Below are 17,327 nucleotides of genomic sequence, written 5' to 3'. Positions count from 1 at the left end.
CCGGCCCAAGCCACCCGGGAATCAAAAAATGGTCTAGTTACCAGAAAACAGAAACTTTACCGAACCGATGACACTATCCCCGACTCCCGCGTGCTGCCACGTCTTTCTCCTTTCTTAGCCGCTGCCGCCCGCCGTCCTCACAGTAGCAGAACCAGCAGAAATCCAAGGCTGCCAGCGTCAAAGATGGCGCCGGACTACAGGCTCGGCTCCCAGGCCCCGCCGGTAGAAGTGCCAACACGACGCGGGCCGCGAGGATTCTGGGAGATGTAGTTTCCTCTGGGAGGGACGCCTAAGATGGCGTCGGTGGGCGCAGGGTCACGTGACGGGGAGGCGCTGGCGGGCGTGGTCCTTCCGAACCGGGGGGTGTGACTTACTCACCCGGCCCTTGAAACCGTCTCGGGTGGAGGTTTGTTTTTGTTTTAAATCGAAAGAGTTGACAAGCGAAAAAACCGCAAACACTGTGTCTGGCAGACAGGTGTTCAGTTTATTTTTACCAGAGCGTTTGCTTAATGAATAAATCGTCCAAACTGTGGATACATTTAATTTAGAAATAAACTGTGCTTTTCCCACGCAGTGTTGAAGGACTTGTATGTTTATTTTTATGTGAAGAAACGAAATCAAACTTTGGGACGTTTCTTATTTCTTACAACAAATGTGTGGGTTGGGAAAAGAATTCGTACTCATTTTTCAAACTTCATGACAGTTTGGGGATGAAAAGGAAAAATAGCAGCAGTGGCATTCCCCCTTCGTTTATTAACATCCTCTTGTATTTTTTGTTTGAAATTTTTTTAACCTTTCTCCTTGAATACAAAAGTAATACATGGAAGTTTCTTAAAATTGTAAGTACTGGGGCCAGCAGGTGGCGTGGTGGTTAAGGTGCCGGACTCCCGCATGGCCGACCTTGGTTTGAGTCCCGCACCTGGTGGCTTGCCTTCTCACTCTTTCTCTCTCTCTGGTCAAATTGAGTAATAATAATAAACAAATAAAATTAAAATGATTATTTAAAAAAATGGTAAGTACTGTAATACAGAAATAGAGAGAGTTCACATCTCCATTAACCTCGTTTCTGAGAAATAACTTCTCAATTCAGCATATTTCCTTTCTAACTCTACACGAACGTATCACACTGGTGCGGTTAGGAGCCCAAGATCCCCGGGTTAGTGGCTCAGCGGAACTTGCTTAGACCGCTACATTTTACCTAACTCGGGAAGGGATACAGTTCCTCTACCGAGGAAGGGGACACTTGGTTAAGCAGATGGGGCTCCAGGCACCTTTTATTTCCTCTTGCGCTTGTTCAGCCAGCTGCCAGCATGGGGTGGGAGTCCCGGCCAACCAATGACTAGGACACCTGTGATTAGGACGGTAACCTGAGTCAGATCAGGGAGGTCCTGTGTCCCCTCACACTTGAGCTTTTGTCTCCTTCCAAAGCAGAAGCCACATTAGAATCCTAGCCTGATTCCTCCCTTACATGACAATACTCTGATTACCATGTCAACCAGCCATAACTAGCAGGTTCCTGGTAACCAGTTTCTGTTGGTGGCACAATCCCTAGGGCTTTTTGTTTGTTTAATTTAACAGAGGCCTCTCCAAACAGCTTAAGGATTTTCCAATGTAGGGCTTTCAAGCGGTAGTGTGGGCCTGACTGGATGCTATATAGAGTGTATTATATTTCAGTACATCTGAAGTATCATTGATTTTAAGGTGACAGTCTTATTTTACAGTCCTGTAAGAGGAAAAACAAAACAAACCCCCTGCGCCCTGCTGAATAAACTGAATAGGGCTTTTTTTTTTCTTTTTGAGAGATTTTTGCTATAGGGCATGTGCGCTGGCCAGAGAGACAGAGAGATAGAAAGCAAGAAATAACCCCCTGGGGTGGATGGCCACGCCGCAATCTCTTCTCCTCCATTCTCCTCTCGGGATCTTGGGCATGCATGCACACGCCTGACGTGAGTTTAAGCCACTGCATTCAGGACGCGAACCGCAGTCGACTACATGGGAGTCCAGCGACATAGCCATTACACTAACTGCTGGTCCCAGGCCTTGATCAGAGATGTTGAAATGAGAAAGAATGGGCATCTTGGATGAGTGAAATACAATATTGTAAAAATAAGAACAAGCTAAAACTGCATATTGTCTCACAATTTGCTTTTGTTTTTGCTTTTTAAAAGAATTATTCATTCCATTTTATTTATTATTTATTTAGTAATTATTTTTTTAAATTTGACCACAGAGAGACAGAGAGGGGAGGGACAAAGAAAGTGTGAGAAAGCAAGCTGCCAGGTTTGGAACTCAAACCGTGGTCACACACGTGGGAGTCCAGTGCCTTAGCCACCATTCCACCTGCCAGCAGCCTCTGTTTTCATTTTATATCTTGAATGTGCTTTTATGGTCACTGGGGCTTTGAGACCTACTACATTCTCTTTAACAGTTCCCATCCTACTCACTATCAGGCTCTTTTGTGCAATTTGTTTCACCAGTCCCTTACTTATGGAAAAATCAGTTTTCTGGTGCCATTTTCCCATGCAGAAAAAGAAAATAGGATAATAGGGGGACATACATTGAAGAAGGTGGACGTTTAAAGGCCCAAAACTGTTGAAAGGAGGGAGCACTGGTTGGGAAACCCTCTTGAGAGTCAGGAGAGAGCTGGCTTAGGACAGGCCCACTGACGGTTTTGTTGAATTTTTTGCTGCCTTCACTCCTGCCCAACATCAGCACTAGTCCAGGTTTTCTGAAACAGAACTTTGCAAAACTCACATCCTTTGTCTTTATGTCTCTGCTCCAAAGCCCTCAAAGAACTCCCATTGCCAATGGAATATGGTTCCAACACGTTCCGACCCTCCAAGCACTCTACATTCCGGCTCCAACCTACCCTGACAGTGTGCCTCCTCCTGTGACCTGCAACTTTCTTCCTCTGAATTCCTCTCCTTCCCCTTCAGGGCTCTTCCTAACACAATCTTTTTCCTCCTCATCACTTACCTCTCACCTACTCTAAGGTAAGTCAAGTCTCACACTACCCAGGAAGTAACTCCTCAAACACTGCACTTTTCAAGGATCACCTTCTCTCTAACTCACCTAGATACATAAAGTAGAGGTTGCAGACCAGCCCAGGAAGGGATCATTTTTGTTGTTGTTTTTTTGAACTAGCTGCCAAGTATACAAATCAGAAAATTTTCACAAAATCTGAATTTTAGCTTTTTTTCCTGTTAATTTGCTGCAGGGTGCATACACTTGCTGGAGAGAGAGAGAGAGAGAGAGAGAGAGAGCGAGAGCAAGCACCCCCCCCCACTCCCCCAGGGAGGGACTGGCTGTGCCATAATCCCTTCTCCTCCATTCTCCTCTCAGAATCCTGGGCACACATGCACACATACAGCATGTTTTCCAAGCCACTGGGTTGGGGACTCAATCCACGCAGTCAGCCATGTGGGATCCAGTCGCTTTAACCACCATCCCACCAGCAGGCCCCTCTAGCTTTAAAAGAAAACATGGAAACACTGGGTCTGAGTCTTCATTTCCTCTCAGTGAGAATGGCCTGGAGTTGAGCAGTAACAGCTGGCTCTTTAGCTAAGACATGCATTCTCAAGTTTCTTTTTTATTTATTTATTTATTTTTTAGTTTTGCCATAGGGATTGTGTATTCACCAGAGAGGGACAGAGAGAGAGAGAGAGAGAGAGAGAGAGAGAGAGAAAGTGAAGTAGAGGGGCCGGCAGGTGGTGTGGTGGTTAAGGATGTTGGACTCCCACATGGCTGATGGCAGTTTGAGCCTCAGACCTGGTGGCTTGCTTTCTCACTTTCCTTCTCTCTCTCACTCTGTCCCTCTCTGCTCAATTAAAATAAATAAATAAATAAAGTAAAAATAAAATAATTCTTAAAAAAAAAAAAAAAGTGAGGTAGAGAGCGGGCCACACTCCAGTTCCTTCTCCTTCATTCTTCTCATGGGATTTTGGGCATGCACACACATGAGCCAGGCATGTTCTTCTGGCCACCTAGTCCCAGACTTGAACCCAGGGAGTTGGGCATGTGGGATCCAGCATCCTAACCACTACACCACCTGTTGTATCTTGCTTAGAAAAGTTTAATGATGTTCTTCACCCAGTGCATTCATAGTCACGTGCTGCATAATGGTGTTTGGGTCAACGAAGCACCCGTATATGCCATGGTGGTTCCATATAATGATACGAGGCTATACTGCATAGCCTAGGCAGGTAGAAGGCTCTACCACCCAGGGTTGTATTAGTACACTCTGTGATGTTTACACAATGACAAAACGCCTAACAATGAACTTCTTAGAACACATCCCATGGCTAAGCAATGTGTGAGACTATTTGTTTTGGGGGCTTGGTTGCTATGGTTGGTAGATTTTGGTGAAATCCCTTATGTCTTTCTGCAGCCACAAATTGGTCTCTCAAAACAGAGGAGCTATGGTTGGCATATCTCCTCTAAAATGCACGTCAAAACTCGGTTGCCGTAGTGGTAGTATTAAGAGGTGGGGCCAAATGAGGGGTGTTTGGGTAATGAACAGATTAATCCATTCTTGAAGTAATAGACTGATGAGTTAACGGGCTATAATGAAAAAGAGTTGAGTCTCTTTCTTGCTCTCCATCATGCTAGCTCTATTTTGCCATGTGATGCCACCCACCATGTCATGACACAGCAGGAAGCCCCCCCATGAGCATACATACCCTACAGCAAATTTTAAAGTGATAATAACAGGGACCAGCATAATGGTTATGTCTCTGGACTCCGACGTGGCTGATTGCAGTTCAACCAGTGGCTTAAAACACACCGGGCATGTGTGCGTGCGTGCCCAAGGTCCCAAGAGGAGAATGGAGGAGAAGGGATTGCTGTGTGGCCATCACCCTGGGGGGTGATTTCTGGCTTTCTGTCTCTCTGTCTCTCTGACTAGTGCATGCGCCCTATAGCGAAAATCTCTAAAAAAAAAAAAAAAAAAAAAAAGATAATAAAATCAAATAAATAATTTTTTAAATAATTAATTTCAATTTAGAGTTTTGTTGTTGTTGTTTGTTTTGTTTTAAGAACTTCTTAAAACCTCCAGATACACTGACAATACAAGTGGCTGGCATCTTCCTATTGGACTTCCCGGCCTCTAGAACTGTGACCTAAGTAAACCTCTACTCTTTATGGGAATCAGCAGTTAGCGTAATGGCTATGTCGCTGGACTCCCACGTAGTCGCCCGCGGTTCGTGTCCCGGACCCGGTGGCTTAAAACTCACGCCGGGCGCGTGTGCGTGCGTGCCCAAGATCCCGAGAGGAGAATGGAGGAGAAGGGATTGTGGCGTGACCATCCCCCCTGGGGGGTGATTTCTCGCTTTCTGTCTCTATGTCTCTCTCTGTCTGTCTGGCGAGCGCATGCGCCCTACAGTGAAAATCTCTCCAAAAAAAAAAAAAAAAAAAAAAAAAACCTCTACTCTTTATGAACTACCCAGTCTGCAGCATTTGATTACAGCAATAGAAAACAGACTAAGATGAGGGAACAGGAACCCTGATCCCACTGAGATTTAAGGCTATAAAACAGGCACAATGGACTGAGAAGTTTCAGCTACAGTTGGATTTCAGGAGAGAGCAACCAGGAAAAAAAAAAAAAAAGAAAGAAAAAAGGGACCAGCAGTTAGTGTAATGGCTGTCACTGGACTCCCATGTAGTCGACCGCGGTTCGCGTCCTGGACCCAGTGGCTTAAAACTCACGCCAGGCGCGTGTGCGTGCGTGCCCAAGATCCCGAGAGGAGAATGGAGGAGAAGGGATTGCAGTGTGGCATCCCCCCTGGGGGGGCGATTTCTCACTTTCTGTCTCTCTGTTTCTCTCTGTCTGTCTGGCGAGCGCATGCGCCCTATAGCAAAAACCTCTCCAAAAAAAAGAAAAAAAAAAAAAAGGAAAGGGCAACCAGTTTTTCCTATAAGGGAAAGTGGCTTTGGGGCCACTCAATGAGACTGAACTCATAAGCCTGAGAGAGGCCCTTCAGCAGTATGTATGGAGGCAGATGACTCCGGAGTACTGCGTGTCTGAAGTGAGTGATCTGTGCCATTTGGAGACCAGGTGGCTTTACTACAGGAGAGCTGACTGAGTTTAATGAACATCGACTGTGTTCCATTTTATTTCACGAAAGTTTTGTGGTCTGGGGAAACCTACAGAGGCCTACACTAAGGTCTTTAGGAGTCAGTGTTTTATTCCTTCAGGACTTCTTGGGTTTGCACCAAGAAAAGGACACCACTGCTGTTGACAGGTTTCCAGCTCTACTAAGATGAATAGTGTCTCGAGAGATCCAGTGAATTTTACTTCTTATGAGAAGGGGTTAGGCCTTGTGAGAGCTGGTTGTGATAACAGACATCAATTGAGACCTCTCTCTCGCTCTCTGCATGTGCCCACCATCCTCTGTGCTTCCGTCAGCAGCAACAGAGTCTGTAACATGCTAAATAGCCAGACACCTTTCTATTTAATCAAATAATTCAAACATTAAAAGAATAATAAAAATGATGCTTTTATATTATTCTGTCTAAGATGGAATAAGTTTACTACAACCTCTCCTACAAATTACATCTAAAAACTCTGGCCCAACATAAAAGCAACTAGGGGGACCAGCAGTTAGTGTAATGGCTATGTCGCTGGACTCCAACGTAGTCGACCGCGGTTTACGACCCGGACTTGGTGACTTGAAACTCACACTGGGTGCGTGTGCGTGCGTGCCCAAGATCCCGAGAGGAGAACGGAGGAGAAGAGATTGCAGTGTGGCCATCTCCCTTGGGGGGTGATTTCTTGCTTTCTGTCTCTCTGTCTCTGTCTTTCTGGTGAGTGCATATTCCCTATAGCAAAAACCTCTTTTAAAAAATAAATTAAAAAATTAAAAAAAAAACCCCTAAAAAAAAAAAAAAAAAAAAAGCAACTACACCAACCACCACAACAGCTGGGCTTACAGAAGTTTTTTTTTCCCCAAAGAATTCTTTATTTAATTTTATTTATCTTCATTATATATTTTCTTTAATTTAAAAGAGAAAAGGAAAGTGAGAAAGTAAGCCATCAGGTCGGGGACTCGAACAATGGTTGGCCATGTGGGAGTCCAGAATCTATCATGCTTCTGTTTTGTTTTGTTTTATAAATTTCATAAATTTTGTCCAGGGTAGGGTGTGCTCATGAGGGAAATGGGAAGATGAGGGTGAAATGCACTCCCCCCCATCATGAGGAAGGAAATTTTATTACATAGGCATGATTGATGAACTCATTGGTGATTACTTTCCTAGAGCTAGGGGAGGTGGGGCTGGAAGTTCCAACCCTCTAATTTTGTCTAGGTCTTTCTGGTAACCAGCTCCCAGCCAGAAGTAGCTTGGGACCTCTATGAGTCATCTTGTTAACACACGTGAGGCTCTTTTATCACTCGGAAGATTTCAAGAGTTTTAGGACCTGGGTACCAGGAACCAGGTACAGAGAAAAAGAGAGGGGGGAAAAGTAAGAAAGCACCCCTGGGAGAGAGGCTACAAGCTCATCTCCATTTCTCCCTCCTTTCAGGATTTTGGGCATTAACCACACAGTTGGTGATGTGGGGGATCCAGCTGCCTCAACCACCGTGCGACTGGCGACCCCAAAGGATTTATGTGTATTTCCCAGCAGGCAAGGTGACTGGAGAGTGACCAGCAGGCAAAGAGATAGAGTGACAGGCATGTGAGTTAACAAAACAAAGAGGAAAATGAACACCCAGAACAAATACACCAGCAGGTTCTTTATATTATATCCATCTTGCAGAAAGAATAAAACCATAGAAATGACTTGGAATTACTTAAATGAAATGACTCTAGAAGTCTCCACTCCCAACTTTGTCTGTAGTTCAAAATTATTTTTTATTTTGAAAGAATTTTAGATTTACAGTTGCACTGCAAAGACAGGGCAGAGTTCCTATATTCCTCTGCCCAAAGTTCCCTTGAGGTTAACATCTTACATAACTGTCGTATGGTTAAAAAAATGAGGGAATTGGGACTAGCAGTTGGCTTAATGGCTATGTTGCTGGACTCCCATGTAGTCAACCACGGTTCAAGTCCCAGACCTGGCAACTTAAACTCACGCCGGGTGCGTGTGCATGTGTGCCCAAGATCCCAAGAGGAGAATGGAGGAGAAGGGATTGTGGCGTGACCATCCCCCCATGGGGGGTGACTTCTCACTTTCTGTCTCTCTGTTTCTATCTGTCTTTCTGGCGAGCACACACACCCTATAGCAAAAACCTCTAAGCACCTGAAGAAAAAAACCTCCCAAAAAAAAAAAAAAAAAAAAAAAGAGGGAATTAACATTAATACAAAAACACCCACTAAAATATGGACATCATGGAATTTCAGCGTTTTTCTAATGATGAACCTCCCTGTTCCGGCATCCATTCCAAGGCTCCCCATTGTGCTTTATCATGATGTCTTTTTAGTCTTTTCCAGTCTGTGACAGTTTCTCAAGTCTTTCCTGTACTTGACACTTAAAAATTCTGGTCAGGTACATGTGTAATGTCATTCTAATTTAGCTTTATTTTACTTTCTTTCCTCCTTTCTTTGTATGCATGTGTATGAAAGAGAAAATGAGAGAGCACACAAGAGGGAAATTTTTACTTTTGGTGGGTCTTGCCATGCCACGCTTTTCCTGCTCCAGCCTTCCAGCTAGCTAGGCTTACAGGTATGTACTGCTGTGCTGCCTAAGTTGGGCTGGGAACCAAACCCAAACTGACCAAGTGGCCTCAGCTGCTGTTCGGTGGCACCCTCCTGCTTGTGCCACTGTAGTTGGGACCAATTTGGGTTTTCTAATGATAAGGCTCAGGTTACAGATTTTGGGAAGAAGACCATAGGCACATGACAGCAATGCGACTTATTTATTTATTTTGAGAAGTTTTGCTATAGGCACGTGTGCTCACCGGAAAGACAGAGAGAGACAGAAAGCGAGAAATCACCCCCCAGGTGGATGGCCACACAGCAATCCCTTCTCCACCATTCTCCTCTCAGGATCTTGGGCATGCACACACATGTGCCCAGTGTGAGTTTAAGCCACCAGGTCTGGGACTCGAACCGTGGTCGACTACATGGGAATCCAGTGGCATAGCCATTACACCAACTATTGGTCCCTTTATTTATCTATTTATTTTAGAGAGAGTTTCTTGTGTGTGTGTGTGTGTGTGTGTGTGTGTGTGTGTGTGTGTGATTTCTATTACCATTAAATTTGGAGGTGGGGAGCACGTGTGGTTAATTTTTAAATTCTTTCTTGACTTTTTATTGAGTATAGATTTTTGTTTTGTTTTGCTTTGTTTTTATCACTCATCTCTTTTGCTCCCAACTAACTTGAAGGCTGTAAATCACATTTCTTTCAGTGGTTTCATTTTAATTTTTTATTTGTTTGTTTGTTGCCACAGAGTGTATGCACTCTCTGAGAGAGACCAAGAGAGAGAAAGCGAAAAATCACCCCCTAGGGGGGATGGCCACACCACCAGCTTAGACTGGTTTGATCCGGTTGGGACCAGCTCAGACTGGTTTGATCTGGTTTGGGCCAGCTCAGACCGGTTTGATCTGATTGGGACCAGCTCAGACTGGTTCAGACCAGCTCAGACTGGCTTAATTTGCTTGGGACCAGCTCAGACTGGTTCAGGCTGGTTCAGACCAGTTCAGACCGGTTTAATCCAGTTTGGGCCAGCTCAGATCTGTTTGATCTGGTTTGGGCCAGCTCAGACTGGTTTAATCCAGTTGGGACCAGCTCAGACTGGTTTGATCCTGTTGGGACCAGCTCAGACCGGTTTAATCCTGTTGGGACCAGCTCAGACCGGTTTAATCCAGTTGGGACCAGCTCGGACTGGTTCAGACCAGCTCAGACCGGTTTCATCCGGTTTGGGCCAGCTCAGACTGGTTCAGATCAGTTCAATTCAGTTCAGACTGGTTCAGACTGGTGTAATCTGGTTCAAACTGGATCAGACTGACCCAATCTGGTTCAGACTAGCTCAGACCAGTTCAGACTGATTCAGTTCAGTTCAGACTGGTTCAGACCAGTTTAATCCAGTTTAGACCGGCTCAGACCTGTTCAATCCGGTTTATACTGGCTCAGACCAGTTCAATTCCATTGAGATCAGTTTTGTCCAGTTCAAATTGGTTCAATCCAGTTCAGACTAGGTCAGATTGGCTCAGACTGGGTCAGTCCAGTTCAGACTGGCTCAGACCAGTTTAATCTAGTTCAAACTGACTCTAGCCAGTTTAATCTAGTTCAGACTGGCTCAGACCAGTTCAGATTGGCTCAGACCGGTTTAATCTGGTTCAGACCAGCTTAGACCAGTTCAATCCTGTTCAAAATAATTCAGTCCAGTTCAGACTGGCTCAGTTTGGTTCAATCCAGTTCAGACTGGTTCAATCCAGTTCAGACCAGTTCAATCCAGTTAAGACTGGCTCTTTATATAGAAATCCAGTGCCTTAACCATCACACTACCTACTGGCTCTCTCATCTTAATTTTTAACATAGTTACTCAACTAAATGCTTTCCTAACAGTATCTTACCCAGTATCACAGAGGTAGATCCAGGTTTTGAGTTGGCTTCTTTGCCTAGACATTATTTATTCATATACTCATATATATTTGCATTGTGTGAAGCAGGATCACAGTGGCCATTAGACGCCAAGTCTTACTCACCAAAGCCCAGGGAGGTGTTCAGGGAGAATGAGTACAGGCTGGAGCTGTTACCAGCCAGTCTGGTGGCATTTTGATATTGCAACCAGCAGTGCTCCTGGTTGTTTCTAAGGTGTGTAGCCTGGCCTCACCTGTACAGTGTAGGTAGGCTTCCCAAAAGAGATATTTTCCCTAAAGAGGAGGTGTTAACCTGGCAAAACAATTGGGTGAAGAGTCCTATAATCACATGACTATAGTGACTGAAGTAATATTAGCATTATAATGAATCAATATAAACCATAGACAATCCAGAAATGATGTTCACAAACGCTTTGGACAACATCTGCTACTCCCATTTTATACAGAAAGACATAAAGTTTCCAATAGCAAAAATAAATGTCTTAAGTAGCAAAGCTAGTAGATCTGGATTCACACCCGACTCTGCTAAAAATTAGAATGAAATCAGCTGTGGGGAGCTAGAGGGTAGTATAGTGGTAAAACGTGATGCTCTGTGAGGTAGACCACATAGAAGGGTTCCAGTTTATGTCCAGAGACCTCCCTGAACACACTGTGTACATGGGTGCCCAGATACAGGGCTAGCTGAGGCTGGGGGTGGATCATGACAGTAGGAGCCTATTGGGAATTCTATCTCCCTGTCTATCTCTCTGCCTCATTCACTCATGAAAGAGACGTTACCCAAAAAATGAGGTGTGGGTCTAGCCTAATAGCATAGTAGTAGTTAAGCATTGTTCAGACCAGTTCTAACTGGTCATGACTGGCTCATATCAGTTCATATCAGCTCTGACTGATTCAAATCAGTTCATACTGGTTCAGAATGGATCTGACTGGCTTAAAATGGTTCATACTGGTTTTGACTGCTTCCCAGCAGTTCTGACAAGTTCATACCAGTTCAGACTGACTCAAACCAGTCAGAAACAACACAAACTGGTTCAAATTGGTTAATACTGGTTGTGACAGATCCAAATAAGTTTTGACCAGTTGTGACCAGTTCAAACCAGATCAAACCAGTTCTGACTAGTTTTAAAGCGTTCAGACTAGCTCTGACTAATTTAGACTAGTTTGAACCAGTTCAGACTATTTTTGCCTTGCTTGGACCTAGTTTTGGCCGGTTCAAACTGGTTCAGACTGCTTCCAGTTCAGACTGGTTGATTCTAAACAGTTCAGACTGGTTCAGACTATTTTGACCAGCGCAGAATAGTTTTGACTAGCTTCTGACCAGTTCTGACTAATTTAAACAGGTTATGACTGGCTTACACAGATTCTGACTGGTTCAAACCACTTCTAACTAGTGGTTCTGAGCCACTCAGATCAGTTTTGACTGGTTCAAACTAGTCTAGAGTAGCTCAAGCCAGTTCTGAATGGCTCCAACCAGTTAAAATAGGTTCTGACAGGTTTAGGCAGATTATCTAGTCTGAATCAGTGAAAACTGGTCAAAACCCATCTGAACCAGATTGAACCTCTCTGAACTGGACTGAGTCTGTCAGAACCAGTCAGAACCAGTTTGGACTGGTCATAACCAGATTGAACCAGTATGAACTTGTTTAAACGGGTCAAAACTACTCAGAACCAGTCTGAATGAACTGATCAAGACCAGATTGAACCAATCTCAACTGATCTGAACCAGTCATAACCAGTCTGAACTAGTCAGAACCAGTATGAACTGGATTGAAGCAGACTTAACAGGTTTGTCATAACTAATCTGAACCAGTCAGAACCAGGTTGAGCCAGTCAGAACTGGTCTGAACAGGTCTGAACCAAACTAAAACCGAATTGAGTTGGTTGGAACTGTCTCAAACAGCACAAACTGGTTCAAATTGGTTAATACTAACCAAATAACCAAACTAAACCGAATCAAGCTGGTCTGAACCAGATTGATGTACGGTCTAAACCAGTCAGATCTAACCAGATGGAACCAGTCTGAACTGGATCAAGCTAGTCTGGACCAGATTGAACAAGATTGAGTCAGTCTGAACCTCATTGAACTGGATCTAACCAGATTGAACTGCTCTGAACTGGATTGAACTGCTCTGAACTTGGTTGAACTGATCTGAACCAGCCTGAACTAGTCTGAACCAGTCTCAACAGGATTGAACCAGTCTGAACCAGGTTGAGCTAGTCTGAATCCGTCTCAGATGGATTGAACCAGCCTGAAATTAACTGGACTGGTCTGAACTGGATTGACACAAATTGAACTTAATTAAACTAGTCTGAATTGTAATGAACCAGTCTGAACTGGTTTGAACCAGACTGAACTGAATTTAACTGCTCTGAACTGGCCTGAACCTATCTGAACTGGTCTCAACTGGACTGAACCAGTCTGAACTGAATTGAACCAGTATGAACTGGCTCAAACCAGTAAGAGTCAGTAAAAACTGGATTGAACTGATCTGAACTGGACTGAACCGGTCTGAACCAGATTGAACCAATCTGAGCCAGTCTGAACTGGACTGAATTATTATTATTATTTTGGAGAGGTTTAGCTATAGGGCGCGTGTGCTCGCCAGACAGACAGAGAGAGACATAGAGACAGAAAGCGAGAAATCACCCCCCAGGGGGGATGGTCACACTGCAATCCCTTCTCCATTCTCCTCTCGGGATCTTGGGCACGCACACACATGAGCCCAGCGTGAGTTCTAAGCCACTGGGTCTGGGACGCGAACCGCGGTTGACTATGTGGGAGTCCAGCGACATAGCCATTACGCTAACTGCTGGTTCCCTGGACTGAATTATTTTGAACAGGATTGAACTGGTTTAAGCCAGTCTGAACCAGATTAAACTGATCTGAGCCAATCTGAACTGGACTGAGTCAGTCTGAACTGGTCTGAGCCAGTCTGAACCAGATTAAACTGGTCTGAGCCAGTCTGAACCGGGCTGACCCAGTCTGAGCCAGTCTGACCTAGTTGAACTGGATTGAACCGATTTGAACTGGACAAAACTGATCTCAACTGAATTGAACTGGTCAGATCCAGTATAAACCGGATCAAACAGGTCTGAGCCAGTCTAAACTGGATTAAACCGTTCTGAGCTGGCCCCAACCATATTAAACCGGTCTGAGCTGGCCCAATCCAGATCAAACCAGTCTGAGCTGGCCCAAACCGGATTAAACCGGTCTGAGCTGGTCCCAACAGGATTAAACCAGTCTGAGCTGGCCCAAATTGTTCTGTGTTGGCCCAAACCGGATTAAACCGGTCTGAGCTGGCCAAAACCGGATCAAATTGGTCTGAGCTGGTCCCAACCGGTTTAAACCGTTTTGAGCTGTCCCACACCGGATCAAACTGGTCTGAGCTGGTCTGAATCAGCCTGAAGCAGTCTGAGCTGGTCCCAACTGGATCAAACCGGTCTGAGCTGGTCTGAAGCAGTCTGACCTGGTCCCAAGTGGATTAAACCGGTCTGAGCTGGTCCAAACTGGGTCAAACCAGTTTGATCTGGTCCCAACCAGATAAAATCAGTCTGAGCTGGTCCCAACCGGATTAAACCAGGCTGAGCTCGCCGAAACCAGATCAAACTGGTGTGATCTGGTCTCAACCCGATCAAACCGGTCTGAGCTGGTCTGAACCAACCTGAAGCAGTCTGACCTGGCCCCAAGTGGATTAAACTGGTCTGAGCTGGTCCCAACTGGATCAAACCGGTCTTAGCTGGTCTGAACCAGCCTGAAGCAGTCTGACCTGGTCCCAAGTGCATTAAACCGGTCTGAGCTGGTCCCAACCGGATCAAACCTGTTTGAGGTCACCGAAACCAGATCAAACCGGTGTGATCTGGTCTCAACCCGATCAAACCGATCTGAGCTGGTCTGAACCAGCCTGACGCAGTCTGACCTGGTCCCACGTGGATTAAACCGGTCTGAGCTGGTCTGAACCGGATCAAACTGGTCTGAGCTGGTCCAAACCGAATAAAACTGGTCTGAGCTGATCCAAAGCGGATCAAACCGGTCTGAGGTGGGCCAAACCGGTCTGTGCTGGTCTAAACCGGATTAAACCGGTCTGAGCTGGTCTCAACCAGATAAAACCAGTCTGAGCTGGTCCAAACCAGATTAAACCGGTCTGAGCTGGCCAAAACCAGATCAAACTGGTTTGAGCTTGTCCCAACCGGTTTAAACTATTTTGAGCTGTCCCAAACCAGATCAAACCGGTCTGAGCTGGTCTGAACCAGCCTGAAGCAGTCTGAGCTGGTCCCAACTGGATCAAACTGGTCTGAGCTGGTCCAAACTGGATCAAACCGGTCTGAGCTGGTCTGAACCAGCCTGAAGCAGTCTGAGCTGGTCCCAACCGGATCACACCAGTCTGAGCTGGTCCAAACTGAATCAAACTGGTCTGAGCTGGTCCAAACTGGATCAAACCGGTCTGAGCTGGTCTGAAGCAGTCTGACCTGGTCCCAAGTGGATTAAACCGGTCTGAGCTGGTCTGAACTGGATCAAACCGCTCTGAGCTGGTCCCAACCGGATCACACCAGTCTGAGCTGGTCCAAACTGGATCAAACTGGCCTGAGCTGGTCCAAACCGGATCAAACTGGTTTGAGCTGGTCCCAATCAGATAAAATCAGTCTGAGCTGGTCCATACTGGATCAAACCGGTCTGAGATGGTGCCAACCAGAGTAAACAGGACTGAATTGGCCCAAACCAAATCAAACGGTCTGAGCTTGTCCAAACCGGATATAATCAGTTTGTGCTGGTCCCGACCGGATAAAACTGGTCCGAGCTGGTCCCAAGTGGATTAAACCAGTCTGAGCTGGTCTGAACCAGCCTCAGTTGTTCCCAACTGGATTAAACCAGTCTGAGCTGGTCCCCACCAGATCAAACCGCTTTGAGCTGGTCTGAACCAGCCTGAACCAGTCTGAGCTGATCCCAACCGGATTAAACCGGTCTGAGCTGGCCCAAACCGGATTAAACCGGTCTGAGCTGGTCTGAATCAGCCTGAACCAGTCTGAGATGGTCCCAACTGGATTGAACCAGTCTGAACCAGCCTGAACCAGTCTGAGCTGCTCTCAACTGGATTGAACCAGTCTGAACTGGATTGAACTGGATTAAACTAGTCTGTCTGAACTGGATTGAACCAGTCTAAACCAGACTGAACAAGTGTGAGCTGGTCTGAACCAGATTAAACAGGTCTAAACTGGACTGAGTCAATCTGAACCGGATTGAGCTGGTCTGAACTGATTTTTTTTTTTTAAGTTTGAAAAGAAGATTTAATAGGAAAGAAAGGAAAAAAAAGAAAGGAAATACACCCAAAAGGCTCTTGGGTGAGCAGCTTTGCCAGGTGGCAACCACCTATTTTAGAGAGAGATTTTTGCAACAGGGTGTGTGTGCTTGCTGGAGAGACACAGAGAGACAGACAGAAAGTGACAAATCATTCCCAAGAGGGGATGGCAACACTGCAATCCCTTGCCTCCTTTCTCCTCTCAGGATTTTGGGCATGCATCCACTCACACCCAGTGTGAGGTTTAAGCCACCCAGCCCAGGACTCGAAACACAGTCCAATGTGACTTATTACTGATGGGCTAAATTTAGTCACCTGGTCAACGTTGTATCTGCCTAGTTTCTCGGCCATAAATTTAATCCTTTCCCCTTTCTATTGGGTTGTTGGGAAAGTTACGCCACATGTTTGCATAGAAAAACAGAGAAAATGCATGATGATTTTCCAACAACCCAATATATTCCATTCATTAGAAAAGAGTCACTAAATCCAGTGCACAGTGAAGGGGAAAAGAATTGAGGTAAGTATTCTCATTCTAACTGGAGAAATAGACAATAATTTGTGGACATGTGCTAACTTCATCATAATACTGAATACATATTTTTGGGAAGATTCTTTGAGGATATGAGACTGCCTTGTTTTTCCTTATACTGTTACCTACTAATGTTAGCATTCATTAGTAAATTCACCTGCAGTGATTATTCTGTAATTTTTTTTCTTATTTTTATTAAAAAAAATTTTTTTTGGAGAGGTTTTTTCTATAGTGCACATGTGCTTGCCAAAAAGACAGAGACAGAGAGACAGAAAGTGAGAAATCACCCTCCAAGGAGGATGGCCACGCCGCAACCCCTTCTCATCCATTCTCCTCTTGGGATCTTGGGCATGCACGCACACGTGCCTGGCATGAGTTTAAGTCACCGGGTCCAGGACTTAAACTGTGGTAGACTACATGGGAGCTCAACGACATAGCCATCATGCTATCTGCTGGACCCCTCTTTTTTATTTTTTAAAGAATTATTTAACGGTATCAGCAGGTGGCATGGTGGCTAAAGACTCTGGATTTCCACATGGCTGATCGTGGGTCAAGTCCTGGACCTAGCAGCTTACTTTCTCACTTTCTCTTTTTCGCTCTGTACCTCTCTGGTCAAATTAAAATAAATAAGTTAATTAAAATAAAATAAAATAACATAATTCTTTAAAAATCATTTAACTTTCTTCCTTCTTTCTCCTTTCTCTTTCTTTTTTTCTTTTCCTTTTGTTCTTCTTTCTTTCAAGAAACAGAGTGAGAGACAGAGAAAAAGTGAGAAACAAGCTGCCAGGTCTGGGACTCAAACCATGGTCCTCCATGTGGGAGTTCAGGGTCCTTAACCACCACACCACCTGCTGGCCCCTATTCTGTAATATCTTAATGATGATTTTCTATTGCCTTATTTCTAAAAAGAATTATTTAACTTTATTTATTTATTCATTTGTTTATTTCAATTTGACTCAAGAGAGACA

General features: G+C 44.9%; 1 protein-coding gene across 12 annotated transcripts in view; it reads right to left on the bottom strand.

The window, feature by feature from the left end:
• The window catches only part of ZC3H11A (zinc finger CCCH-type containing 11A), a 55,333-nt gene extending 55,122 nt beyond the window's left edge, over positions 1–211 (bottom strand). For 6 of the 12 annotated variants that reach the window (XM_027776031.1, XM_006159180.3, XM_027776027.1 and 3 more), the window contains exon 1: positions 42–210. The gene's annotated coding sequence lies outside the window, so the exon portion shown is untranslated. Of the gene's footprint in view, positions 1–41 lie in introns of all 12 variants that reach the window. The other 6 variants (XM_027776028.1, XM_027776030.1, XM_014591897.2 and 3 more) reach the window with 3 other exon arrangements.
• Positions 212–17,327: the final 17,116 nt, after the last annotated feature.

This window comes from Tupaia chinensis, unplaced genomic scaffold, assembly GCF_000334495.1.
Source record: "Tupaia chinensis unplaced genomic scaffold, TupChi_1.0 Scaffold000627_1, whole genome shotgun sequence".
Lineage (NCBI taxonomy): Eukaryota > Metazoa > Chordata > Mammalia > Scandentia > Tupaiidae > Tupaia > Tupaia belangeri.
Note: the sequence above shows the minus strand (reverse complement) of the source record. Positions and strands in the feature narration are given on the sequence as shown.